Source organism: Rhinolophus sinicus, linkage group LG07 (assembly GCF_036562045.2).
Source record: "Rhinolophus sinicus isolate RSC01 linkage group LG07, ASM3656204v1, whole genome shotgun sequence".
In the NCBI taxonomy this organism is placed as follows: domain Eukaryota; kingdom Metazoa; phylum Chordata; class Mammalia; order Chiroptera; family Rhinolophidae; genus Rhinolophus; species Rhinolophus sinicus.
In genome coordinates this window covers 82776532-82796103 of record NC_133757.1, presented here as the reverse complement: position 1 = coordinate 82796103, position 19572 = coordinate 82776532, and the positions used below count along the sequence as shown (strand labels likewise).

The 19572-nt window shown below is 36.9% G+C and overlaps 1 long non-coding RNA gene across 1 annotated transcript; it reads right to left on the bottom strand.

Annotated features, from left to right (window-relative positions):
• Nucleotides 1-15506: 15506 nt before the first annotated feature.
• On the bottom strand, nt 15507-18165 carry LOC109439471 (uncharacterized). The gene is made up of 2 exons (XR_012498304.1): nt 17966-18165; nt 15507-15713 (listed from the first exon to the last, which is right to left on the bottom strand). It is a non-coding gene; the product is annotated as an uncharacterized LOC109439471 (long non-coding RNA).
• Nucleotides 18166-19572: the final 1407 nt, after the last annotated feature.

The following is a 19572-nucleotide window of genomic DNA, read 5'->3' as shown; positions in this document are numbered from 1 at the left end:
ACAATTGGATAAACAAATTGTGGTACATTTTCACAATGGAGTATTACTCTGCCACAAAAAAGAGTGAAATCTTACCATTTGCAACAACATTGATGGACCTAGAAAATATTATTCTCAGTGAAATAAATCAGACTGAGAAAGATAAACACCATGTGATCTCACTTACATGTGGAATCTCAAGAACAAAAAAAAATGAGCAAACAAAACAAATAGACACTAAGATGCAGAGAAGAAACTGATGGTTGCTAGATGGGGAGGGGCTTAGTGGTATAGGGAGAAGGTGAAGGGATTCAAAAGTACAAATTGGTAGTCACAAAACAGTCATGGGGATGGAAATACAGTATGGGGAATATAATCAATAATGTTTTACAAATTATGTAGGGTGCCAGGTGAATACGGAGCTTATTGGGGGGGGGGGGCTCACTTCATAGATTGCATAGATGCCTGACCACTGTGCTGTACACCTGAAGCTGAAATAGAATAATGTTGACTGTCAACTATAAATGACTATATTCCCTATGCTGTACTTCACATCCCGTCATGGAATTTTAACAACTATATACGATGCCAGAGGGGTAGTAGACTTGGAGGGGCGGTTATCACTTTGAGGGGTATAAATGTCTAATCATTACGTTGTTTTGTACACCTGAAACTAATATAAAAACAGAATAAATTAAAAATTTAAAAATTGACATATTACTATTATTAATACATCATATGTTACGTAATAAAAGGGTAAAAGAGGAAAGGAAACAAATCTAATGTATATCAGATACACACACAAACAATCATAACAAAATACAGGAGAAATACTCATAATATTTGTAGTCCTCGTTCATGCAACTGCTCATGTGGTCATAGATAGGGTTTCTGACTACCTTTTCCCACTACCCATTCTATATTCCCTTTTCTCTCAGCAAGCACTTCAGCTAGTTGTGACTCTTTACCTGGTGGGGAGACCCACACCTTCACTCCTGAAGTGTCTGAGCCATTAGTAATTCTGTCTGAATTGAGTTGGTGTAACTCTCCATCGGCAGTACTAAGAGCACCCTGAGCGATCTCCTGTGTTCCAGACCTACTCTTCCTTACTTCCATTATCTAGTAGTAGTTCAGTTTCCCCTTGGTATTTGGAATCAATCACCCTGAACAGTACAGTAACTCCCTTTTCTGCCTGTTCATGCAGGAGCATGAGGAGCCCAAAGGGGTGTGGTGACAATCTTAACTGCCAGTTCAAACAAAGCATTATTGTGTCACCTGGTAGCAGCAGTCTTCCCTTTGGAACTAATATCTCCAGACCAGCAAAGCATAAGATCACAATGACAGGAAGCAAATACTTTGTTAGTGGACCTCTGGGGGTAATAGTTGGTGGTGCCCCACTCATTTCTACCACTTGAACCTGGACTCATAAATCCTGGCTATGGGAGAAACGGCACCGTATATTGGACACTGATTCAAAGCATGCTTAGCCCTCTGGGGAACCCTGCCACCTAGCTGGGACTGCAGCTGCATGTTAGAAGGCCATCTGCCACTGGATCTGCTGCATCCTGCGGACTGAGTAGAAGAGCAGCTTGCAGAGCCGCCTGGATCTGTTATGGCTCCTTGTCCTGGATCCACTTAGACTTAGCAGCTTTTTAAGGCACTTAGCCATGGGCCAGAGTAGCACCCCAAAAAGAGGGATGTATTGCCTCCAAAGTTCAGAGAGGCCCCTGGGTGTTGTGCCTCTTTTTGGGTTGTAGGAGAGGCCAGATGCAACAGTTTATCCTCCATTTCAGAAGGGATATCTCAACATTTCCACACCACTGGAGCCCTAGAAATTGCACTGAGGTATAAGGCCCAGAATTTTCGTCAGATTTATTTCTCAACCTCTAACATGCAAATGTATTACCAATAAGTCTAGACTGGTGGTGACTTCTCAGTCACTGGGTCCAGTCAGCGTAATGTCCTCAGTGTAATGGACCGATGTGATATCTTGTGGAAGGGAAAAGTGAGTAAGGTCTCTGTGGAGTAAATTATGACATTTGATGAAAGAGCTGATATACTCCTTATTTCTGACCTTAGGAGGAAACCATCCAGTCTTTCACCATTAATTTGATGTTAGCTGTGGGTTTTCCTAGATGTCATTTATCAACTTGAGGAATTTCCCTTCTATTACTAGTTTGTTGAGTATTTTTTTGTGTGAAAGGATTTGGATTTTGTAATTTTTTCCCTTTGTGATTATGGAGATGATCATATGATTTTTAAAAATTTTATTATGATGTGTTATGTTAATTGATTTATAAATTAATGTAATACATTAATTACATTAATATATTACATTTTGGAAGCAGGATAAATTACAACCTTTAATTACTGAGATAAATTCCATTTGGTGTATAATTCATTTTATATTTTGCTTGATTTGGTTTGCTAGTATCTTTTGAGAATATTTGTATCCACATGAATAAGAAATGTTAGTCTGTGCTTTCTTGTGATGTCTTTTTATGGTTGAGTATTAGGGTGATACTGGCCTCAAAATGATTTTTAAATAATTATTTTTCTTTCTATTAGGTAAGTAGTAGTATCCCTTCTTTTTTTCATGATTCTAGTAATTCTGTGTATCCTCTTTTTCATGGTCAATCTTGCTAAATGTGTGTTAATTATGCTAATATTTTCAAAGAACAAACCTTTGATTTCACTCATTCTCTCTATGGTTTTCTATTTTGTATTTCATTAATATTTGCTCTGATCTTTATTATTATCTTCTTTTTGCTTCCTTGAGGTCCAGTTTATTTTCCAGTGTCTTAAGGTACCAGGTTAGGTTATTGATTTGAGATCATTATTTTTTCTAAAATATTAGCATTTAAAAGTATAACTTACCTCTGTTGGAATTTGTCTGATGTTTTCTCATGTTCAGTCTGTGGTTGTGATTTCTGGGAGGAAGACACATAGGTAAGGGGGTATTCTTATTATAGCATACGTGGCACATACTATTAACATTGTTTATCAGTGTTGATATTGACCTTGATCACCTGACTAGGGTAATGTTCTTCGAGGTTTTCTATTGTAAGTTACTATTTCCTCCCCCCCGTCCCCATTTTTATGCTTTACTCTATGGAAGGATGTCACTCTGCACAAACTCCACACTTAGGGAGTAGGGTTTTATGCTTCACCTCACTGAGGGCATTGTATCAATATAATTTACCTGGAATTCTTCTATAAGGAAGATTTGTTTCTTTCCTCCATTTATGTAGTTTTTTCAATCATTAATTTATATTAGTATGGATTCATGGTTGCTTATTACACTTGATATAATCCAATACTAAGTTATTTATTTTGTTGCTCAAATTGGTCCAGCTTTGGCCACTGGGAGCTCTTTGAATTGGCTCCCATGTCCCTTTAACATACTCCCCTCAATATGGGCTTTCGTTTTCTTGAGCACTTTCTTATTTCCTGTCAATACAACATGCTCCAGGCTCATCGTGTATGTTCCCTGCCCCTGTTCTAGAATCAGCATTTCTATAAGGATCACTGGTCCTTTTATGGAAAAATGGTGTTAGAAACCAGGATCTGGGCACCAGTTGTGCTCTTGGTATTAGGGTGCTATTTCTTGTAAGCCCTCAGCTAAACAGGAGAAGAAATACATGTGTGTATACTAACCTGTGTATATAAATATATCTAGAAAAATATATGTAACTACTGTACCTATATTAAGATAAACATGAGTTCATACTATCTCCAACTCTATTCTATAATCCGAATGGATTTTTGCAGACTCCCTGATTACTTATCTGTAAATTCATGGTTCAACAGTGAGAAATCTGCATGTAAGCGCTGTATTCTAGTTGCTAAAGTTGGTTCCTCCAGGGGTACAGGTTAACTATTGTGAAACTACTATACATTTATATTCAAATTGCCAATTAAGTAAATAAATAGCTATTCTTAACCCTCTATTTATTTGAAAATGCACCACTTCTAGAATCTTAGTCTTGATGATTGGAAAAGCCTTATTTACCTTCATCCTGTAATTACACCATTTGAGGAAGTAGAAAGTATCTGAACTTAGGAACCAGACCCAGCTGTGAATGTCTGTGTTAGCACTTTCTAGCTAACTATTTAATCTCTATGGACATCAACTTCCTAATCTTTCAAATGGACATAATAATACCTTCCAAGATGAATCATTATAAAAATTAGATACGATCAGGTATAACAAAACAATAAGCATATAATAGCTGCTCAATAAATATCACCCTCTTTCCTATCTGTTTGTATTTTTCTCTACTCTGTCACTCTATGATTCCCTCATTTACATGTGAAATAAATTTTGCCCAGGTCAGTTCTTTACTATGTGTCTAGACTGATCTTCAGGCCTGTATAACCACACCTATACCTTTTGATTTGATGAATCATCACAAAATTTTAACTCCACTTACATACGTGTCCTATTAAAAAGAAATAGTAAGTATCTACCCACCCCCCAACAGAAACACTAATACCTGCAGTTGAGAATAAAATGATCATGGCATTTCACAATATAGCCCCTTTCCAAATTCTCCTTGTTTTACAACTTATATCAAAAGCCCAAATTTAAAAAGAGTGTCTAGAATGTTCTTGTATTATATTACTTGGATTTCTTCTTAGATGTTGGTTTACTCTAACTGAAATACTCTTTCTATTGCAACCTAACCATGTCTCTCGTTTCAGAAGGTTTATTAATTTAGAATTGTACATTGTAATTCCTTTTCATTAAGCCATAAGTAAAAATGACACTCTGCCAAATTCTATTCCACACATTTTAGATAAGGTATTCCCATTAGAATGATAATTTCTCTTGAAATAAACACGACCATTTTCTTTCTGCCAGTTAGATCATCTTTGATTCTTTTATTTGAGAAAATTTGACCCTTTATTGCTTATTTCTTTACCTTGTTTAACTGTCTGTATTCATATGAACTGAGATTTCTTGGATCAACTAAATATATGACTGTGTGCAGCTCTCACAGATGTGTAAATCACAAATTGTGCATTACAGGACATTGATGATATTAAAACAGCACATTAACACAGAGATAAGGTCAGTGCACATTCATAGGACAAACACTGAGGTTCCAGTTTGAATTGTTTTGACTGAATTGAAGGTTATTACAAGATAACATGCATCTTCACTACATTTTGAATATTAATGAAGTTGAAGGGGATTAACAGAGAAGGAAATTTGAAGTGCAGATACCAGTGTAGTAGTATACTGCATATTAGTTCAGTGTGTACACTATAATGTTTTTGGTGTCACATTTTCACAATTTGAAAAGCTGAAATACTTGTATCTATATCCACAGAGAGATATGAACATCTCCATTGAAAGTGAGTTTAAATAACTATCAAAGCTAGATCCTAGTACCATAGAGAATGCGTGTGATTCATGTTTTTGTGGAAACATTTAATGCAAAGTTTCACATAACACACTTTAACTGAAAAATCAAAAGCTATTTGTAAAATGATTCTTGAAAAAGTGAGGGATGATCTCTTTATGTTTATAAATCATGTTGTTTCTAAGGTCTATAGAAATGTCATACTTTGCATTTCCTTGAACTAATCTCTATCTCAACTCTACCAATATATAATATATACTATAAATATATATGTATGTGTCTCTGTAGTATCTCTTATTATAATTATATTATTTAAGTTTTGGCTAAAAGATCTCTGTATCCATGAAACTTTCTCAGATCAAATCAGTATAACTGAAACCTAAAGAATCAAATAGTAAGCGAGTAAATAAAATATGTAAGCAGATACTGTCAAAAGTTTTATAAATAGGAATCTTATATTCCAGAAACTTGTATTAGGAAACGAAAGCTTTTGAGTCCCTCATTTCAAGGACCTTATTAATTTATTCCATATTGAAGATCTCTAACTGTAAAGAACCTGAAAAAACCCACCAAAAAACTATCAGAACTGATAATTTAATTCAGTAAAGTAGCAGGATATAAAATTAATGTTCAGAAATCGGTTGCATTTTTATACATGAATAACAAATTATCAGACAGAGAAATTAAGAAAATGATCCCATTTACAATTGCATAAAATAAAATACCTAGGAATAAATTTAACCATGGAGGTAAAAGACCTGTACTCAGAAAATTATAACAAATTGATGAAAGAAATTGAAGAATATACAAATAAATGGAAGCATAGAATGTGCTCATGGATAAGAAGTGACATTGTTAAAAGGTCCATACTTCCCAAAGCGATCTATAAATTCAATGCAATCCCTATCAAAATACCAATGGCATCTTTCACAGAACTAGAACAAATAATCCTAAAATTTATATGGAGCCACAAAAGACCCTGAATAGCCACAGCAATCTTGAGAAACAACAAAGTTAAAGGTATCACAATACCTGATATTAAACTATACTAAAAGGCCATAGGGATCAAAACAGCATGTTACTGGCATAAAAACACACACATAGATGAAAGGAACAGAATAGAGAGCCCAGAAATAAATCATGATTATGTGGTCAATTAATCTATGACAAAGGAGGCAAAAATATACAATGGGGTAAAGACAGTCTAGTCAATACATGGTATTAGGAAAAATGGACAGACAGATATGTGAAAAAAGATGAAAACTGGACCACCTTCTTACACTATATAAAAGAATAAACACAAAGTGGATTAAAGACTTAAATGTAAAACCCGAAACCATAAAACTCCTAAAAGAGAATGTAGATAGTAAACTCTCTGACATTGATCTTAATAATATTCTGTGTGTTTTTTTTCTTTCTGGTATACCTCCTAGAGCAAGGGAAACAAAAGAAAAGAAATAAACAAATAGGCCTATATCAATCTAAAAATTTTTGCACAGCTAAGAAAACCATAACAAATATAATGAAAAGACAACCTACTGAATGCAGAAGATACTTGCCAATGATACATCCAATAAGGGATTAATATCCAAAATTTATAAAGAGCTCATACAACTCAACACCAGCCAACAAACAAACAAACAAACAATGCAATTAAAAAATGGGCAGAGGACCTAAATAGACATTTCTTCAAAGAGGACATACAGATGACCAATAGACATATGAAAAGATGCTCAACATTCCTAATCATCAGAAAAATGCTAATTAAAACCACAATGAGATATCACCTCACACTGTTAGAATGGCCATCATCCATAAATCAACAAACACCTGTTGGTGAGGTTTTGGTGAAAAGGGAACCCTCCTGTATTCTTGGTGGGATTGCAAATTCGTGTAGCTACTATGGAAAAGAGTTTGGAAGTTCCCCCAAAACACTAAAATGGAATGACCTTATGCCCCGGCAATTCCACTTTTGGGTGTTTATCTGAAGAAATCCAAAACAATAATATATGCACTCCTATGTCCAACTGCAGTGCTATTACAATAGTCAAGATACAGAAGCAACCTAAGTGCCCATCAATAGTCGATTGGATAAAGAAGATGTGGTACATATATACAACGGAATACTACTTGTCCATAAAACAGAATGAAATCTTACCATTTGCAACAACATGGATGGACGTGGGAGGTACTATGCTAAGTGAAGTAAGTCAGAGAGAGAAAGACAAATATCATATAATCTCATATGTGGAATCTAAAGAACAAAATAAATGAACGAACAAAACTGAAACAGATTCATAGATACAGAGAACAAATTGATAGTTCCCTGATGGGAGGGGATTGAGGGGATGGATGAAAAAGTTGAAGGGATTAAAAAGTACATATTGGTAGTTACAAAATAGTCAAGGGGATGTAAGTACAGCATAGAGAATATAGTTAATAATATTGTAATAACTATGTATAGTGCCTGGTGGGTGCTAAACTAATTGGGGAATTAGTTCGTAAATTATATAAATGTCTAACCACTATGTTGTGAATATCAACTGTAGTTGAAAAAAAAATGAAGTATCTCAAACTGAGCACATATTATCTCTGAATACAAATATGTATCACCTTTCTCTATCACCTGCTGACTGATTGCTCACACTGCCCTAAACTTACCCACTGAGTGTCAATCCAGCTTCTCTCCTCTCCACAGGCCTCTCTAAACGTTGTCTTGCCTCTAAATCTGAGCCAGCACTAAAGCCCTAGGTGCATATTCTCCCTCCTCAGTAGCTCTTTTTGAGAATCAGCCCACCACACAGACAAACGTTTCTTGATGCATCCTGATTGCCACCAGCACACTCACACCGCTTGCTCTCTTGTCTCGCAAAGTCCCTTCTGGCTGTTTTTGTTTGTTTGTTTGTTTGATTTTGAGATATTTGCAAATTACTCAGCTCAGAGCCTCCTCTGTATTGTATTGTAATACTCTTTTAAAATAAAGTCTCCACTTATCTCAGCCCACATTTATTTTTCTTTGGCAATATATTCACCTTCTCTCTCATCAAGATAGCTAGCTAATTGTCAATAAATAGAAAACTCTATACCCTATCTAGAAGTGGTTAGAACAGTTATTAGGCTTTTTTTAAAATTTAAGCACAAATGATTGTAAGGCAATGAAAATATTCTGTATGATATTATAATGGTGGATTCATGTCATTAGACATTTTTCCCAATGAATCGAATGTACAGCTCCAAGAGTGAACCCTTATGTAAACTATGTTCTCTGAGTGATTATGCTGACGATGTAGGTTCACACCCTACAACAATGCACCACTGTCAATAGAATAGTGACAACGAGGACATAGTTTATGCATGTGTGGGGGCAAGCAGTGCATGGGACATCTCTGTACCTTCCCCTCAACGTTGATGTGAACCTAACAGTGCTTTGAAAAACTTAAGTCTGTTTTCTTCTTTTTTTCAGTCTTTGTTCTCTTTGAGTTTCAGTTTTGGAGGTTTCTATTGTGATATATTCATAAGCTCAGAGATTCTTACCTGAGCTGTGCTCAGTCACTCTTAAACACATCAGAGGCATTCTCACGTCTGTGGCAGTGATTCTGATCTCCAGAATTTTATTCTTATTATTATTTTTAGTTTTTTTCTTGGTATTGCCATCTCATTGCTTATATTGACTACTTCTGTTCTTGCATGCCACCTACTTTATTGATTAGAGCCCTTAGCATATTGAACATAGTTGTTTACATTTCTGGTGTGATAATTCCAACATCCTTCCCATGTCTGTTTCTTAAGATCACTCTGTCTCTTTAAATCATTAAAACCTCAAGTCTCTGTAATATAAGATTACTTTTGTAAGGTTTGTTTTAAGGATCAAAACAAATAATTATGAGTCACTTAGAAAAATGCTTGCCACAATTATTCTATTGTTGTTAGGTATTTGTCCCCCAAACATCATGTGTAGTTTTTTTATTTACCTGATTTATTTTCAAATTTAGAAACATATTTAAAAAATACACAATATGATTTAAAAGACAAAAATGTATGCAAATTTATACCTTGAGAAGTTTGCTTCTACTCTCATCTCTTTCACTCATTCTTTCTCACTTACTTTGGTAATTTAAAATTTTTTTTCATTTATTCTACTAGTGACTATACAAATAGACTCAAAGGGCCTATTTCATTAGTAATATTTAATGACTTTTAATTGAGATTTTTTTCATATTTATGTCTTATACACCTAAGGCAGTATTTATTCTTAACAAAGTTCCTGTGCTGAACTAGAAGGCACATAGTTAGTAATTATAGTTTGTTATTGAAGAGGCAACATGGTCTCTGGAGCCAGACTGACTTGAATTAACATTCCAGATCTGCTATTTACATGATACGTGGTTCTGTGAAGTTCGTCAGTGTCTCTGAGCTAAACTTCACCATTGCAAAGTGGAAACAATAGCACTTACCTCTTAAAGATTAAATTAAATGTGATAGTTTTGGAGTCGTGATGCTTAGATCTCCCTTCAAGAGAAACTGCCCCTTTCTGTTTAAGGGATAGCATGTTCCTCAGCAGTAAAGACACTGTAAAGGCCTCCTGCAAGGCGACAGATGCCCATTCAGGAGTTGCTCTACCTCCTCTCCTGGCTGCCAGGCTAATAACCAGGCTTAAAGCTCAGTATAACCTGACTGGAGACAAGCTGAGCCTGATAATGGAGGAAAGAGAATACATCCAAAAAGATTGCAAAGATTACTTAGCACATGCCACCTGGATCCAAAGGAATGCCCTTAAGATTGGATTTTGGGGTTGCTTAGTCAAGCAGGCCAGAATATAAGTCAGAATATGCAAGAATTCATTATATTGTGTGTTTTCTAGGAACATAGGATTTAACACTGTAGCAAGGGTAATGACGGCGGGCAGCCATAGGGACTTGCAGGGAGTTGTGAGGGTGTTTAGTGGCATCTTTAAGGTCAAAACTGATATGTGGTCAACAAGGGAGCTGCTTAACATGTACACACAGAAGAAGGTAAAAATGAGAAATCATGAGTCTGAAGAAAGTCACTTCTATAAAAGGCATGATCCCTTGCTCAGTTCCTGTACCTGAACAAATTTTCTAATACAAAATCCATTGCTTAAAAAGATGGGAGTTCTAACAGTAATGGTACTGCAACAATACCACAAGTACAGACTGTAAAGACTCCTCAGTCTTTGTGGCAGATTTTATGGTGTAGGAGATGTCAGTGGCGGGTAATGATGCAGTGCGGAGTTTATAAGACCTAGTGGGGAAAATTACAACATAGGTCCCTGGGGTTCTGGAGCAAGGCAATTCACCATCTGCAGCAGAGGAGTATATGCGTTCTGAGAAACCACTCCTGCTGTATTACTGAGCTCTGGTACAGACAGAGCAGAACCCCTGTCCGTGGGGTAACAAATGACCATGCATTCAAAGCTATCTATTATAAATTGAGCTCTATTGGACCTGCCAACTCAAAGTTGAACAGGCTCATCAGCTTTTCATCAAAAGATGGAAATAGTGCATCCTGGATGAGCCTGAGCAGGACCAGAGAGAATGAGCATGACACATAAACAGATAGCCCAAACCACCTTGTCACCCACCACAGTCGCACCAGTGGCCCTCCCTCAGTTTGCACATATGGTCTGATGGAGGAGGGATTTGACATGACCAGCTGAAGGAAGAAAAAAGCCTCAGTTTGGATTATGGGTAGGTCAGTTTGATACATGGATGTAAGCTGGAAATGGATATTGGCTGCATTATTGTAACATTCAGAAATGGCTTCGAAATTCAGTAGAGAGAGAAATCCTTCCTAATGGTTAAAGCTGCAAGCAATGCACATGGTTATCTACTTTGTGGGGAAAGAAGAGTGGCCTGAGGTGAAAATGCATGCAAATTCTTGGGCAGAGGCCAATGGCTTAGGACTGGAAAAGAAAGGATTAGAGTAGGGAGGACAAGGTGTTCTGGAGTGGAGGTATGTGGAAAAGCACATAGGAGAGGACACAGAATTTGAAGAGTTTTGTATTATAAGTCAATGTCAATGAGAAATCATCTACTACTGCAGAGGTACTGAATAACTAAGTAGACAAAATATTTGGCTAGTGATTTTAGTCAGCCTTTGTCAGAACTGGCAAAATGGGCATATGAACCCAGTAGTGATAGTAGCGTAGAGGCTACACATTGGCCCTACAGCATGGATCCCCACTTACCAAAGCTGATCCAGCTACTATGAAGGTTCAACCTTCCAGCAACAAATACCAAGTGAATACTTGTTAACAATTCCATTACACTGGGGTTGCTCCATTAAAAGGGCAAGGAGTTCATCCTCACAGGGCTAGACACCTGTCGTGAGTATGGGTACACTCATTGTTCTGACTTTCCTTCCCACGAGCTTTAGTCAGCAACACTATGTGGAGGCTTACTGAAAGCTCTATCATAGACATTGAATCCCTCATAACGTCATCCAACAGGGAATCCACTTCACAACAAATTCACTACAGGAACGGACCGATGACCACAGGATGCATTGAGTGAATCACATACTACACCATGCAGAGGCAGCTGGTGTCGCAGAACGCTGGAATAACCTTCTAACGGAGTGCTAGCTTGACGGCAATACTGTGCAAAGATGGGTTACCATACTTCAGGACATACTACACACACCAAGTCATAGGTCTGAATAGGAAGACTGTGTGGGCCCAAGAACCAGGAGGTAGAAAAAGAGTGGTGCCACTTACCATCTGCCATTACTACTAATAACCTGCTGTAGGACTTTCCAAATAAAGAGAGCATTAATAATGCTGACCTCATCACTTTTGCATTTGTCTAACAAGAATAAAATATTTATATCCCTGCTGTCAATTTTGGATTTACATTTTTTTAATCATATTTTCTTTAGGGATTTTTCCCCCCAATATGCTTATAAAAGCTACATTTTAAACATCTGATCAAGAAAAATGAAAAAAAAATTGTTTCTATTCAAGCTAATGTTAATATGAGGCTAAGCATTGATTTCTTTAGAAAAATACGCTGTATGCTTTTGGGTTGCTTTCCCATGTGTATCCTCCTGTCAAGGAGTTGGCCCCCAGGTGTAGCTCTTGCAGAGCAGCTATGAACACTGATTTATACTGTGTGACCTTTCACTTTCTGACCAAAGTCATATCTCTAGTCCTCTTTTCTCTCTCTCTCTAGCTTGTTTTGGAATTTCAATTGTCTGCTGGAGATTCCACCTGAGAGAGCCTAGAGTTACTTCAAATTCATTCTGTTGTATAACAAAGAATTTGGATGGCCTTTGTCTCTGCTTTGGGAGGGATGCTCTAAATCAGAGGTGTCCAAACTTTTTTCAACGGTTTTCACCAAGGGCCATATGCAGTGAAATACACAAGCAGCCGGGCCACTCACTTGAAGTGAAGTACGTATTGCCTCACCCGGTTTATTTAAGTAAACTAAATATATTTTTGGAATTTGCTGCGGGCCAAGAAAAAATGGATTGTGGGCCGCAGTTGGCCCGTGGGCCGCAGTTTGGACATCCCTGCTCTAAATCCTTGGATTTCCCAAGTGATAGGAGTGTCTTTGTAATTTATGGTGGGCTTCTTGGGCAGCACTTAAATTCATACTAATGAGATGACTCATGGAGTGCCTCTAGTTTTTACTAACAGGAGGAGTCAAGATGGGGACTGGCCGTGCCAGAGAGACCAATCATGTGATTAGAGGTTTGGGGCTTTGAGTTTTGTGATATCAGTGTGACCTTTGGCGGGGAGGCAGAGGATGCTGGCGATTGAGTTGAGTTTCACAGCCAATAATTGAATCAATCATGACTCTATAATGAAACTCCAATAAAAATTTTGTACAATGATCCTTAGTTCAGCTTTCTGCCTGCTGATATACACTGATATGCTGAGAGGATGATTCACCCTGAGGACACAGTAGCTTTGAGTTTGGGAAGCTTCCAGATCCTCCCTTATATGTCTCTTCATTTGGCTGGTTCTGATTTTTATCCTTTATAATAAAACTTTAGAACTTTCCTGAATTCTGTGAGTCATTATGGTGAATTATAAGATCTGAGGGAACCCCCAATTTGTAGCCAGTTGGTTCTAAGTGTGGGTGGTCTGGGAACCCTAGAGATTGTGGCTGGAGTCTGAAGTGAGGGCAGTGTTGAGGGAGTCTTGACACTTAACCTAACTTTCACCTAACTTAGGTCACACTTGACCTAACTTTGGTTGTTAGCATCAGAACTGCATTGCCCATTCTTTAAACCCTAAAGCAAAGCATAATCCTCTCTAATAGCCAACCAACTTATTTGCTGAACTTTCTATTTCTCTTCCCACATTACCAGCCATTCAATCCAATTTATTTTTCCTCCATAATAGTTCTCACACGCATCTCCTTCAGTTCAATACAAGTTAAACTGGTCTATCCTTATTGTAATCTAGTCCGTATTGTTCAAATTTCTCTCTTCTACCCTCCCCTCAAGCTCAAACTCCTTTTTCAGAGATGTCTGTTTAGCGTCCACTGCAATACTTCTCAAATAGCAGGCACTCATTTATTTGAGGAAATATCTTTCTGCTGTCCAAACTCCTTAGGATCCCACAAGTTGGTCCCTACACAGCTCTTCAACTCTGTCTTCTCTTACTTCCATAAATGAATCCTTTGTTGCAATCTAACTACTTATTACTTTGCTCCCAAACAATGTTCCATTGAACAAACTGCATGCCTGAAATGCTCCGTTTCCCTCTCTGCTTGTCTAAGCTCCACCTCCGTCCGCCTTCTTGGACTCCTCCATTCCTCAGGGATTTCTCTTCTGAATTCTCCTAGCACATAATGTCTGCGTGTTTTATGTATTGTGTGCAGTTCTCATTTGGATCTTAGTCTAGTAGACCACCTGAAAATTGTACTTATTATATATATTTTTTCAGGTTCTTTTGAAAACTGCCATGGTGATTTGAAAAGAGGCAAATGCAATATAATTTTTTTTGTGTGTGAGCTCAAGGACTAACATGTAAAAAGTGCATAAACTTTTCAATTTTTATATAGATTTTCTTTTATTCTATCTAATCAGCACAAGCAGTCAAGTCTGATCTGTAAAAATAGTGGAGATGGGGAAAGTAATTCTGAAGCTGTTCTAATCAACCCAATAATTTAATGTCATTGAAATCTTAGAGGTGATATTGTCCTTACTAGCCTGCTTGCACTTATACGCATAACACAGGAGCCCTCACTGTTTTCCAAACACGGAGGACACCATGCCCCAAACACTATTTAAGCAGCCCAGCATTCATCGTCAGCTTTGCAGTCCTCAGGTTGGCCTATGTTCTCCCACTACCTGCATGCCCTCATATAATCGAAGGCTAAATATTGGCATTCTTTACGTTTCTTATTTTGTGGCAAAGAGAAGAAAAACAAGAATCCAGTCTCACTAATCAAGAAGGCTACACGATTCAGATTTCATTTAATAGAGATATGCCTTAGGGAGAAATGGCCTTTCTGTGAGAAAACACAACCTTGAAAAAAAAAGTCAAATCCTGAATGTGACTTCTGGGAGTTTACTAAGCCTTTTGGGCAAATGGGTTCTGGGGTGTTAGGTCTACATTTGTTTTAAAGAGGTTGTGTATGTTCTCAAACTGTCTGGTCAATAATAATACTAGGATGCTAAATAGCTGAATTTTAAAGTCCAGCACATCTAATCTGTGACTAAAGATGAATGTGTTTGAAAATAAAGATAAAGGGAATAGCGAAAACTTACTTCTCTGGTAAGTCTTATCTAATAAATTTCAAATTTCCTTGTAAGTGTCCACATTATTTTTACTTACTGTCAACGGAAATACATTTTTACAGATCTTGCTTTGTCAAAACTAATCTTGTAGTGGTTCCATATCCCTACACCTGAGTTAATGGTTTCTCTCCAATAGTACTTGCAACCATTTACAGGTTTGTGGGTCAATCCACATTTAAAAACACTCAGTAAGGAATTTTAAAACTAGCTCCCATCAACTCAAAGTGATAGCAAAACTATGTATTGATATAATGCTCTATAAAATGAGATGGTGACTGAGAATTTCTGTTATTTTTACTGTCTTATTTCTGCTTCTTCAGTTACTTGTTAAGCATGATATTGAGCCGCAAGAAATCAGACTCATAGAAAGAAATGTGAACATATACATATTTTAAACACTTCTTTATTTCCCAATTTTACAGATGTATGACAAGGTCTGGTTACTGAAGCTCATACTTGGACCTGAATTGATTTCAGGAACGAAAGAGCAAAAACACAGATGGATGACTGCTTTCTGGTGAAGGACCCCAGTGCCAAGTACTGGAAGTCCCGATGTCTTCCATGGTGAACAGGATTATCTTTGGAGGAGACTACCTGAAACCAAACCAGTGGTACAGGGTTGAGAGAGGCTTCTTGGGAAATTTCTCACATGCAATAAAAGGTTGTGTTATGGCAACAGTGTGGTATATGGTTACAGAGCAGAGTAAAATTCTGAAATTGTGCTTGAAATGAGGAAACATTAGAATAGGTACCAATGTACTGTGTTTCCTGCCTTAGGAGCCCTCAGACATTGGGCTAGAGAAGTAAGTGGCCAGGAGACAGTGGCAAGAGAGGTGAACAAGGAATAGATCTGATCATATCACTAAGAGCTGGGGCTCTATTCACGGCAGACATAAACTACCCCAAATAATATCTTGGAGTTTGGTGAATGTTTCCAGGGGCCGAGCTGAGTGCCAAAGCTGTATGTCAGAATTTCAAGATTCTGCATACACTGCCTATTTGTCTCTCTATTCTGTGGCCTTTTAAGCTCCTTAGTGAGAAGCAGTATTTGCTAGAAACAAATTATTTTAAGTTTCATGTTGGAAGCCCCAAGTCACATTTCTCCCTTTCTTTGATGACTATCTGACTATTTCCAAAGAAGTTAAATTTGACCCAAGTTTAGGAGGTAGAAAAAAGATAAAGCAAGAGAAAGGCAGCATTTTACTGAGAAGAGACACATCAGTAAGTTTTTTTGGCATCAGAAACACAATACCTAATTCAGGAAATGTTGTTTATTCAACAATCATTTTTGAGCATGTCCTACATGCCAATACTTTGGTAGGTATTACGTAGAGCTATGAAGATGAGTAGGACATGTTTCTGCCCACAAGAAACTTACATCCTAATGGAGGAATACAGACAAATAAGCAAAAAATGGCAAAACAGTATGTCCCACTCTGACGGAAATCTTATTTGCTGGAGGTACTCTGGGAAGGGAGGGATACCTAACTGACATCAGGGACAAGGGGGAAGGGTCAGAAAATATTTTCAGAAAAGTAGTGGCTGAGACAAGTTTAAATATCAAATACATGTGCTTGTGACTGTGTACAGGGCTGTCTGTTGAGTTGTGACAAGTAATATATCAGTGCTATCAAAGATGAGTTAGTTTTGGGCCTTGACTGTCAAACTGGGGAATTTTGATTTGATAGAAATGAAAGATCTTCTAAGATTTTAAGCTGGAAGCAACAATACGGCAGAAATGCTTCTAAGGCTTTCTGTCAGTAGGGCAATCAGGTGAAAAGAGATTGGAGGCAGGGAGGTAAGCTAATAATATGTGTTGTCAACAACTTAAGTGTGAGGTCATGGAGACCTGAATCTAGGATGGTGGTTATACGGAAAACACAAATTGTAAGAATGTGAGTCAGGATCTGAGTTTGTCTCAAATGTTTTTTTTTTTTTCTTTTTCTTTCTCTCCCTTCTTTCCTTCTTTCCTTCTTTCCTTCTTTCCTTCCTTCCTTCCCTCCCTCCCTCCCTCCCTCCCTCCCGCCCTCCCTCCCTCCCTCCCTTTCTTTTCTTTTTTTCCTGTCAGGAGTAGTCATTTGATTGAAAACAGAGGAGAGAAGAAAGCCATAAATCAATCAACCAGGGCATGAGGGCACTCAACTGATTACTGGTTCAAAGACTATGAAACTCTTATGAGATGTAAACACAGGATTTGAAAGAGAAATGAAAACAGATGTAAACAGAGAAGAAGGTAAAAGTTGGTTCCAAGATGAAGGTATTAGTGTCCATTTGCGTGCCCATTTATTCCTTTAACAGTGCTGTGGTGGTTTTTTAGCATTATGAAACGTTCTAAAAGAAAACAGGAATGCCTATGTTTGTGAAAAGATTGGCCAAGTAATGTGAGTATGGCCAATAGAAATTTGTGAATTAAAATAAATTTTACTATACCTAGCAGTGGATAAATATTATTTTAATACCAAATGATTTTTGGAAAAGATTGTGTTATGTGGCATTTTGTTAGTCTTAGCATGAGAATTAAGCCCCACTTAAAATAATTTATCATGATAAATTGAATGGAGAAAAGGAGAAAGAAAATATTTAATGAGCACTTACACTATTCCAGACATTGTGCTAGGTGCTTTATTAGAAAAATAAAACTTCTTGAATTTGAATGTGTACATGTCCTATTTTACTGTTTCACTTGAGAAGTTTAATGGAATGACATGAGTTCATCCTAACAAATAAGGTTATAGCATAAACAATTCTGAAAAATAATTTAGAGTCAAAAAGTAAATGTTCAGATCAATTTAAAAACAGTTAAAAACATTGTGAATGGAATATTCTTGATTATACGTAATTTTTACCTTTGTTTGTATGTAGTTACAGTCATTGGTGCGTGTGCTCTAGGTTCAGTCCCCATGAGGATGGCAACTTTTGATCTTCCTGTTGGTAGAAGCTACTTTTTGACAGGGCCATTTTTCTCAGGGATTGATCACCTCAAATTCATCACTGCAGCAAGAAAATTAATAAATCAGATATTTTTCGGATCTCAGTTTGCAGTAATCTTCTCCAAATATGACGGGCAGTATGCAGTTGCCCAAATGTAAGTCAAAAACAATATTCTTTTTCTTTAAACATTCTAATTTATCTGAATTATCTTTTTTGAAGTATTCATGATGTAACATAAAAAAAAGGACTGAGTAAAAGCTTACTTAGAACAAAATAAATTACCCTTTGATATCCAATGCGGCAACCCAGTATTTGATAAAAACAGAACTTCACAAAAGCTTGATATATTCAGTATATTCACAAATATATTCACAAAGTGTGACCCATTTATTGAAGCAGAAAATGCACTGCAGGTTTTTCAGTGTTTCCCTTGTTTTTCTTCCAAGAGCAGATAAATCATATTAACAAGCCAAAGAAAAGAAATGCATCTAGACTTATTTAGGGAAAAATTGGGAGAGAAACGGGGGGTGGGGGTGGGGGGTAAATACAGTAATTTTGACTCAGAATGATACTCCCAAAATAAAATGTGGTGGGCTTTAAAAGATTTCATAGGAATGTCAAAATGTGGAAAATATTTGAATTTACATAAAGGAAACTAGTAGATCCTTTCAAGCCTTTTAGAGACTGTGAAGACACTGACGAGTTTATAAGTCACAGGTTCACGTTGACGTTTTTCATAGGAAAGTTCTGAGATTTTTGTCAGGATTTTAAATATGCTGGAAAAAGAATAAACATTACAATACAAACCCTTACCCTGACTTATATATTCTCCTAAGTGCTCATCTCGGTGGTCGTACTTTTTACATTTTCTGCGTGTCCCAGTTTATGATTATCTCCTCTACTAGACTGTCAACTCCTGGAGAATGGGGGGCTGTCCTATACACCCCCACGTGCTCAGTCCCTGGTACTGCACTTAACACATAAGATGGATCAACAAATGCTTGCCGAACGTGAGAAAATGAGGGGGGAGAAAACCAGAGCATATGGGCAATTCTTTACGAAAAGGGTATATATTACTGTATAGATTGAGATATTTTTATATTAATCAAGTATTTAAAATTGCCGATTTGATCACTGATTATGTTTAAATATCTTATCCTTCCGAAAAGAAGTTACCGAAGAGAAAACTCATTTACATCACTTCAACAGTTTTATAAAATACCGAAAAGCAAGTGATTGTAATTAATATTACTTTAAAAAATTCCAAGTGGTGAATATTATGTGAATAAGGTAGAAGGAGAATGTCTGAGAGATTTCACTTCTCAGCCACATTTTTAGATTTCTTGGATGTTTTAGATTTTTTAGATCCATGCTTTAAGCCAAAGTCAGGAATGGGACTAAAATTTAGTTTTCTAACAGTCTAGGTGTCTTGTCTTTTATTTAGTTAGATATAAATTTTATAGTATATAGAGGGATTAAAAAGACTTTCAAATATGTTCCTTTATTCATTAACAATCATTCC